This window comes from Dermacentor variabilis, chromosome 3, assembly GCF_050947875.1.
Source record: "Dermacentor variabilis isolate Ectoservices chromosome 3, ASM5094787v1, whole genome shotgun sequence".
Taxonomy (NCBI): domain Eukaryota; kingdom Metazoa; phylum Arthropoda; class Arachnida; order Ixodida; family Ixodidae; genus Dermacentor; species Dermacentor variabilis.
The window spans coordinates 89,662,335-89,672,145 of NC_134570.1; positions in this window are offsets into that span (position 1 = coordinate 89,662,335).

The window sequence follows — 9,811 nt, forward strand, 5'->3', positions numbered from 1 at the left end:
CGTAAATTGGCTTCATTGTCTATTGACTTCCTGTGCTTTAGATTCTGATAGTAATAGACAATGGTCCAGGAACCAGTTAAGGATATTTCGCGTTGAATGGACTTCGCAGAACCTGGTCTTTCACCACGGCTAGTGAATACAGCTGGCGCACCGGCCACTAAGCTGCCGCAGCTATCATGCTCCTGCTTCCTATTATTTTCTGCCGTGCCTAATTTGAACAAGACATGTGTTTTCGCTCCCTGCTAGTGCTTAGGCGCGTCGCAACGTTACGCGTATACCTACACCCAGCGCGGTTCAGCTAAATGTCGTGACACAGCGTTATCTGCTGTCTGCGTTGCACCTGGCGACGAACAATACTGACGGCACTGAGGACTCACCTTAATGGAGGTGGCAATAGCAGTGTAGAACAGAGTGAACGCTACAAGAACTATCTGCAAGAGAAAAACACCGCGCAACGTTGCCTTGTGAGTGCTGATCTTGGTCATTTAATTTTCCTATTCCTGGCAGTAATTTTTTTTTTGTACGAGCTTCATACCTCCTACGCGGCTTAGTGCTAATATAATAAAACTCTCTTTTTCTGAGCTACTTGTGGCGCTGATTGCGAGCAAAATTGCAGAAGTGCTTTTGTATCGTGAACCTGGTGCTCTCCCTTTTTAGCTGACTTTCAAGGCTGAGTAGGCAAAAAGTGCTTTAAAGTGCAAGGTGTCTCGTTGAAGCAGTGCACGCCACAAGTCACGAACGCCTATGCGCAGGAACGCAAAGCAGTTCCTGTAATTGTCACAATGATGTATGACGTCATTACGATGCGCATGACCAGTCTTGAGTGCTCCAAACGCGATTCGTAATTACGAGGAAGCTTTTGCTCCGACCCAAATCCGATACCACCTTTTGAAACACGTGAAAGATGCATAAATCTTTTTCTGAGATGTTCATTGAGTCGATTTTAATGAAACGTACTTGTTGCTGTTGATGGAAAATTGTGTAATTGTAGCGGCTTTATGAAGCGGAATGCGATTTATCCTCTGATTTTTTTCTTAGAAACATTACATTAAAATCGGTAACGCAAAAAATAAAAATAGAAGCGCGGAGGTTACAGATCCCGATCTCTGCGCCAAGAAGAGATAGCGCAGTTCTCTAAACTACATCCGCTAGAACAAGTGAGGCGAACTAATATCCTATCTTTATTTATGTCTTGCGGGATCTTGTTACAATGTTTGCAAAGGTTTGCAAAGGTCTGACTCACAAATAGTGGTTTATTTGAGGGACATGTATAATACATTCGTTTCGTCCGCATTATATGTGCTATGAGATCCAGTGAAGAAAATTGTGACATTATTTTTGATTGCTGATTTGCGGAGTGGAAGCTCGACAGTATCGTTCTTCGGATTTTTTGATTTTCTACAGTTTGTATAATATGTTTGACGGCCTAAATAAAAGAAATATCAACAAGAATGTTGGATGATTAAGATTTCAGGATTTTTTCGTAAAGTAAGAGTTTGAAGCCGTGTTAAGAAGGAACTTGGTACACTGAATTCGTTCATAAAGTGTCGCAACAAGCGTCAGTACTGTGTAACTACAAAAGCAAGCCTAAGTTCTGCAGAGTACATAGCACACCTCGGCTATCGCATTGCTATCAGCGGGCTATAGTTTTGAGATATTCAGTATGTTTAGCCCAGTAAAACTAGGTTCTCTAAACTTACCACAAATTCTGCGGTGCCTGTTAAATCCTTTCCCTTAAGAAGCTGTAAAGGCAAGAGGGCGCGGAAGCTCAGAAAATACATTCGAGCAAAGCGCTGCGTCGAAGTTCTCAGTGACCCTCACTCGTAAATAAAAATACTATAATGTGCTAAAGGCATCGATGAATGATGGAGAAAAATTAATTACTACAACGGAAATGATGCGGCGGCTTTCAATTCTTCTAGTCAATGTGACGGATATTCTAGACGAGCGTGTTAAGACACGGTTTTACTTTCTAAGGAGCTTTCATGCTCGCAGGCAGAAGCTTAGGCTGTAGCTTAAAGGAGGCGTCGTATAAGCGCTTGCCAATCATAGAGCAAGGCCGCCTCCAATGTCGCGTATTTTACGCGCTGCTCAGAACTGTTGTTTCGGGGCACGTCTCGCCACTGAGAATTTGCCCTTGAGCGAAAGTGTCTGTCAATGCATCCTCCTCACATTCGACGTCTGAGCCTTGCGCGGCGCATCAGTATCAGTTCCGTCCCATTCGGAAAGACTTCTCCGACGAGTGAGAGGGGCAGCCGAGAGCGTGGTGTACCTCCCTCCAGACGCGACTAGTTGATTCGCGCTAAGCGCTGAAAGCTTTTTCATTTCTGATTTTCCTTTTTGTCCACACTCCTTTTAAGTGCTGTTTGATTCCACCGAAAACATATCGTGTATCTAGCCGCGTCCATAGCCGCTTGCGTACAGCGGACTCCGAAACCACGATGTTAGAACCGTTGACAAATACTATGCCGTGCCACCTGCCGCGATCATCAAAATCCGTATACCGCGGATAATTCAAGCATGTTTTCAGACATTTGAGATATACTAAATGGACTTAAACTGACTCTACCGACATGCCTCGCGCAGACGTTCTAGTGGGAGCCCCCCTCCCCCCCCCCCCCAATCCAAGAAAGCAAATTGCAGCGCTAAAGGAAGAGAAAAAAGGGGTGAGAAGGTTTGAAGTAGCACGCAAACAATTAGAAATGAATAACACAACGTAAACACCTGCAAAGTTCACATACACATTTTCATCACGTAGAAATAGAAAAAAAAACTTGTTTGCGTCCAGTTATTTCTTCTACACTTGCATGTGTTTTCGCGGGTTTTCGTTTGTACTCCTTTAGATCACGAGCATGTATTCGCGGCTGTGAATGGCTGTCGGTACGCCTGTAGGATTTGCCTAGTCGAGTTCACGGCCGTCTGCGCCTGTGTGATTCCGGAGCTACGAGGCCAGGACCGTTTAGAAATCGTTCGATAATGAGTTACCCATGGCGATCAGGAACATACATCTATCGCGGATACATCAAAGAAGTTTTTAGGCATGTAGGGCCCTCTGGGCGGCACTTGTGGGCGATAAGGTAGCCTCGCCGCCTGTGGGATTATCTGACTGAGCTACGTCTAACGCTCGGTTGCAATAGTCGGAAGTTCCAATCCTTCTATAAGGGTCTTTTTTGACGGTGGTGAGCTTGAAATTCACCTTCTCCAGTGCACAACATCTGCAGGCTTGAAGTGACGCCTGTCACCGGCAAAAGATGCCGAGAGCGAGTGGGGCTATAGTAATCCAAGTACTACCAAATTAGCAAGGCCCAAAAAGCTTCAACAAGACACTCCCTCACCATACCAGAATATTTGCCTCCCTGCTGCAGTATTCAGCCACACCCTCCCAAATGAGCCATTCAATTACCCAATGGCCCTCAGTCCCCAGCAGCTGCGGAGCACCTGACCAAGGAGGTGGTCAGACCTGCAAAACAGCATAGGATGCTAAGAATCTCTGGGTCCGGACAGGCCACCAATGGAAACTGACCCTTGCAACGTTTAACAACTGAGCCCTCTCGAGTGAGGCTAGCTTAGCAGGCCTCTTTGAGGAACCATCAGACATTCTTTGGGATATCATCGACCTTAGTGAGATTAGAAGAAATGGTGAGGCATATACATTGCTGAATAACGGACATGTCCTCTGCTATAGAGGCCATCTAGATAAGAAGCAATACGGGGTAGAATTCCTAATCAATGAGGACACAGCGGGCAGCATTGAGCAATTCTACAGCAATAATGAGAAGGTAGCTGTAGCCGTTCTCAAACTTAAGAAGAGGTATAGATTCATACACTCCAACATCCAGTCGCGATGGTGAGGAAGTAGATCATTTTAAAGAAAATGTTGAATTAGCGATGAGAAAAGTGCAAACACAGTATAATGGAGTAATGGGCGACTTCAATGCAAAAGTGGGGAAAAAGCTGGCTGATGAAAAAGAAAGCAAATGGCAATTACTGCGTCGATTCTAGGAACGCTAGAGGAGAGATGCTTTTAGATTTCACGGAAAGGTATAAGCTGGGAATAATGAACACCTTCTTCGGGAAACGTAGCAACAGAAAATGGACCTGGAAAAGCCATAATGGTGAAACAAGAAATGAAATTGACTTGATACTTTCTGCTGATCCCAGCATAGTGCAGCATGTAGAAGTGACAGGTAAGGTAAAGTGCAGTGATCATAGTTTAGTGAGGGCTGGAATTCATGTCAATTTGAAGAGAGAAAGAGCGAAACTAGTCAAGAAGAAACAGGTCAACCTAGAGACAGTAAGGATAAAACCAAAAAAATTCAGGCTGGTGCTTGCCAACAAATATGCACCCTTAGAACGGAGAGGTGATGATGACATAGAGCTAATGAACGAAACCGTAACTAGGCTGGCTTCAGAGGTCGCAATTGAAGTGGGAGACAAGGTACCAAGGCAACCAGTAGGCAAGCTCTCCCAAGTAACAAAGTACCTAATAAAGAAACGAAAAAGAATGAAAATGTCTAACTCAGGAGATAAGGTGGAATTCACGGAATTGTCAAAACTGATTCAACAAGGCGAAAATAAGGGATATCCGAAACTATAGCCTGAGAAAGACTGAAGAAGCCGTAAAAAAATGGACGCAGCCTGAAATAAGGGAGAAATACATATGGCATACGACAAACCAAGATGTATGCACTGAAAGAGAAGCAGAGTAATATCATCAGCAATCTCGAAGATATAGCAAAAGAAGTGGAGGAATTCTATACTCACCTGTACAACACCCAGAGGAGTCAGGATACCTCCATTAGAAACAGTAATGAACAGGATACAGACACTCCTCCTATAACAAGCGATGAGGTCAGATGGGACTTGCAAGAGATGATATGAGGAAGAGTGGCAGGAGGTGATGGAATAACAGTGGATTAATTCAAAGATGGAGGAGACGCAATGCTTGCAAAACTGGCGGCTGTTTACACGAAGTGTAAATCGACTGCAAGGGTCCCAGAAAACGGAAAGAATGCAAACATTATACTAATCCACAAAGAGGGAGACGTTAAACAATTGCAAAATAAGAGGCCCATTAACTTACTCCCGGTATTATATAAAATATTTACCAAAACAATTTGCAATACAACCAAGGGAACAGGCTGGCTTCCGGAAGGGATACCCTACAATGAATCACATCCATGTCATTAATCAGGTTATCGAGAAATCCGCAGAGTACAAAAGACCTCTTTATATGACTTTCATAGATTATGAAAAGGCATTTCATTCAGTAGAGATGCCAGCAGTCATAGAGGCATTACGTAATCAAGGAGTACAGAACGCTTACGTAAATACCTTGAAAAATATCTAGAGAAGTTCTACAGCTACTTTAATTCTACACAACAAAACCAGGAAGATACCAATAAAGAAAGGGGCCAGACAGGTAGGCACAATCTCTACAATGCTATTCACTGCCTGCTTTGAAGAAGTATTCAAGCTATTAAACTGGGAAGGATTACGAGTAAATATCGGCGGCGAATATCTCAGCAACCTTCGGTTTGCCGATTAAATTGTTCGATTCAGCAACAATGCACACGAGTTACAACAAATGATTGAGAACCTTAACAGAGAGAGTGTAAGAGTGGGGTTGAAGGTAAATATGGAGAAGACAAAAATAACGATGAATAGCCGGGCAAAGGAAGAAGAGTTCAGGATCTCCAGTCAGCCTCTAGAGTCTGTGAAGGAGCACGTTTACCTAGCTCAGTTAATCACAAGTAAAGCTGTGAGAAGGAAATTCATAGAAGAATAACAATGGGTTGGATCGCATACGGCAGACATTGTCAGCTCCTGACTGGAAGCTTACCATTTCCATGCGGAGACTTCTTGACTGACAAAGAAGCTTGAGAACAAGTTAAGGACTGCGCAAAGAGCGTTGGAACGAAGTTTGCTAGGCATAACGTTAAGAGACAGAAAGAAAGTGGTTTGGATCAGAGAGCAAATGGCTATGGACGATATTCTAATTGACATCAAGATAAAAAAGTGGAGCCGGGCAGGTCATGTAATGCGCCGGTTAGATAACCGCTGGGGCATTAGGGCTACAGAATTGGTACCAAGAGAAGGGAAATGCAATCGAGGACGGCAAAAGACTAGGTGGAGCGATGAAATTAGGAAAGTCTCGGGCGCTAGTTCGAGTCGGTTGGCGCAGGACAGGGGTAAGTGGAGATCGTAGGGAGAGGCCTTCGTCTTGCAGTGGGCATAAAACGGGCTGATGATGACGATGAGCTTATATGCTGTAAATGCATATGAAAAGCTGTCAACCATTAAGGAGTAATGCGCGAGAGCGAAGCAATGCGCTTGTACCGGTGTTTCGGAATACGAGTGAGGAAAGACAGCCATGCAAGTTCAGAAAGAAGAACCAGCTGAAGAAACATTGAAGGCAACAACATTGCTCGCAGTTTGCGCGTCAGCGTCAAAAAAAAAAAAAAAAGGCGGTTCCTCAGTGCATTCCTATTTTCACGTCAAAAGAGTGGAAAGGGCCATGTACTTCTTTGGTGTGCGAGTAGACAGCACCATACAGGATTGGCACTGTTCGAACTCAATCAAAATTTAGCAAACATTATTCAGATTAAGATGCAATTTCTGCATCTGCTCAAAGCCATCGACTGTGTAAAATATTCTATACTATATCTAAAGCACAGCAAGATTGGTATAAGGGGCGCATCGTTATAGTTATTTGATAGCGACATCCAAGAAATGGTTCACTCATCAATGTTTAATTCTGCCGCTTCTGCTGCTGGCCATGAGATTACAGGTGTGCTTCCATGGTATATTTCAGGACCTGTTTGATATAAGCGATGGAGTTAATATGCATTACTAAGGACATATTTGCAAATGATACTAACGTCTTCTCTACAGGAAATAGCCTTTGAGATATAATAAGAGATTCAAAATAAGAGTAAGCTTAGCGAACATGCGACACGACTATAGTCAAACGACTTTGAATAATACTTCAACTAAATACCTCATTTTTACAGAGCCAATCCAAATTGTGAATTCAGAACTAAATATAATGGTGGTAAGCCCCTTTCGTAAGGAAAAAAATTTAGGTATTAGACATATTTTTCAGAAGCACTCGTTCTCGTCACTGCACGACGATTATAGTCGCGTGAAGGCTGCACGCTCCTTGGCACCAGATTAGGAAACGTCTTACCTGTGGCTGTGAAATTGCCACCTATACTTCTCCCTCGTGCATTCCTTTATGTATTATGGCTGGTTCGCTTGAAGAATTGCCACCCACAGTCACCTGGCTAAACCACTAATCGCACATAAAGAAAAACCTGTCCGAACGATTAATTATTTATGCCCATATTATAATCCTCCCAAAATTTCCCCTCCAGTTCTAACAAACTACGGTAAAAGAACTGTTCAAAAAAGGTTGGGTACTAATCAATACCAATCAATACAATTTATGGGGGATTTAAGGAAAAAGTTGCTCGCAGAAAAAGTTGCTCCGGCAACATGACGGGCCTTAAACCCGGTCTGAGGGCAGCAGGAGCAGGCACAGGCACTGATTCAGGACCGACAAAAACAATACATGAGCAGAAAAAAATGACAAGTTGGCTTATACATTATGCCAGCAAACAGAAATGCAATGAAAAAAGAAGAACTACGCAATCCACAGTGTACACTAGAGCAACAAAAGCAGTGATATAACCATTAACCAAGTAAGCATTGTAAGGAAAGAATAAGACATGATTCAGCCGTTGACAAAGGCTAATATGAAACGGAGATGTGTAACGACAGTCTACCTCCGAAACAGTCAAAGACAACAAATTAAGTCGTACACAAAAATCACTGAAATACTCATATAAACGCGCCACAGGACAAGAAGTGAAATTTATGTTATTACGTTTAAGCATCTTTAATAGGCGAGGTAAGCGATGGTGTAACATTTGAAGAGCATACTTAGTGCGAGGATGCGGCACATACCTGCGTTCAGGTGACCGTGTACTGTATTATGTTGTGTTTCTAATTAATTGCGCTAATGAGATGATATATGACTGGCTTTGTTTTACTTCTTTACGATAAGCTAGTAACAGCCTGAATAATAACAGAGAAGGAATTGTGATTAATTTCAACTGTTTGAATATAGGTGCAGTGTGAGCGTCTACTGGAGCATTGCAGATGCTACGTATTACCTTTTTTTTTTTAAGCAAGAATAACTGGTTTATGTTTGCTGCACACATCGTACTCCACACGAGACACCAGTAGTGTACGCGACTCAGGAAGAGAGCGTTGTACAGAATAAGTTTGACCTTACGTGGCAGTGGTCCTAAACTGAGAAGCGCCCCAGCGACTTGCGCAAGTTTTCCTCCAAGGAAGTCGATGCGATCAGTTCATAACATATCGCTGTCAAAAAACACACCTAGCGTCTTCGCAGTCCGAACAAGCTCAATTCTTGAAGAACCTATTATAATGTCCGTCTCTAAGTTCACACCCTTATTGTTTGGTTGAAATAAAATAGCATGTGTTTTGTCAGCGTTAATTTTTAAGCCATTATCCTGTGACCATCTCTGTATTTTTGCAAGAACAGAGTTCGCGGTTGAAACCAGGCATGCGATGTTGTTCGATGAAAAAAGCGCCGTAGTATCACCTGCATAGATTATGTAATATATATATATATATATATATATATATATATATATATATATATATATATATATATATATATATATATATATATATATATATATATATATATTGCTGCGGGGATGAGAGTAGCGCAAAGGGATAGGAAATTGTATTGACAAAATATGTACAGAGAGTGACGGCTGCAGGCTAGGCGGCAGAACAATAACACGAGCACTACTCTGATCGTCGTGTTTACCGTCTTCCCGCGCATTCTTCCATGCTCGGCAGGTTGCGTGCTTCAGTGCGCGGGAAAAGTGCGTAACATAGAACCCCCACCGGCGAAAGCGCCGTCTCGGCGCTAAAGTAGGATCGTGTCCTGCAACATAAGGCTTAAGTGGGGAGACGTGCATGATATCAGTGGCGGACGCGGCAGATGATCGACTGTCCAATGAAGTGATCTCGTACGTGACGTCAGTGATCTGGCGTAGGACATTGTAAGGCCCGGAGTAGCGGGAAAGAAGCTTGGCCGACAAGCCAACGTGGCGGCAAGGCGTCCAGAGGAGGACCAAATAACCCGGAGAGTAATTAACGACTTTGTGATGGCGATCGTAGCGGGCCTTCTAGGACAGCAGGGAGGCAGAAAGACGATTCCTTGCAATCTGGCGAGCCGTTGTGGCCTGAGAAGCTGCATCGCGGGCGTAGTCTGGAACAGGGTGCACAGGTGATGGTAAAAGTCTCGAAGGACAATGTGGGATGGCGGCGAAACAAGAGATAAAAGGGGGGAAAGCCAGCGGTCTCATGGCGGGACGAGTTGTAGGCAAATGTCACATAAGGCAAGGTGCCGTCACAATCACGGTGGTCTGAAGAAACGTACATGGAGAGCATTGTGGTCAGCGTGTGGTTGAGGCGTTAGGTAAGCCCATTGGTTTGCGGATGGTAGGCAGTGGTTAGCTTGTGACCTACAGAACACGAACGAAGAATATCGCCGACGACTTGAGACAGAAATAAGCGACCATGGTCGGTCAGCAGCTGTCGAGGAGCGCCGTGGTGAAGAATAGCGTCGTAAAGGAGAAAGTCCGCAACGTCAGTGGCACAACTTGTCGGCAGTGGCCGCGTGATAGCGTATCGTGTCGCGTAGTCCGTAGTTATGTTAATCCACTTGTTCCCAGTCAGAGATGTTGGGAATGGCATGATGAGATCA